This window comes from Bison bison, unplaced genomic scaffold (assembly GCF_000754665.1).
Source record: "Bison bison bison isolate TAMUID 2011002044 unplaced genomic scaffold, Bison_UMD1.0 scf7180017864037, whole genome shotgun sequence".
Classification (NCBI taxonomy): domain Eukaryota; kingdom Metazoa; phylum Chordata; class Mammalia; order Artiodactyla; family Bovidae; genus Bison; species Bison bison.
This window is the reverse complement of record NW_011494609.1, coordinates 7,008,660-7,008,867: the sequence shown is the minus strand read 5'-3', so window position 1 is coordinate 7,008,867 and position 208 is coordinate 7,008,660. Positions and strand designations below refer to the sequence as shown.

Sequence of the window (208 nt, the reverse complement as noted above, 5' to 3'; positions counted from 1 at the left end):
TCCTGCCCAGTGGCTCGGGTGGCCAGGGTCACAGGGCTTCCGTTCGGCGCAGCCGGCCCCATACCTCCACCAGCTCACCGCCCGAGTCCACTGCTCCCCAGGAGGGCTGGTCTTGCACTTGGCAGAGCTCCCTGCCCTGGGTCTTCTCTCAGCCATGCAGCTGACACCAGGCTGGGGCCCAGAGCCAGACCAGAAACACGCACACACC

The 208-nt window shown here is 67.3% G+C and overlaps 1 protein-coding gene across 2 annotated transcripts in view; it reads right to left on the bottom strand.

Moving 5' to 3' along the window:
* The window catches only part of LOC104984926 (chromosome unknown open reading frame, human C21orf2), an 11,894-nt gene that overhangs the window by 4,830 nt on the left and 6,856 nt on the right, over positions 1 to 208 (bottom strand). The window lies entirely within an intron of this gene.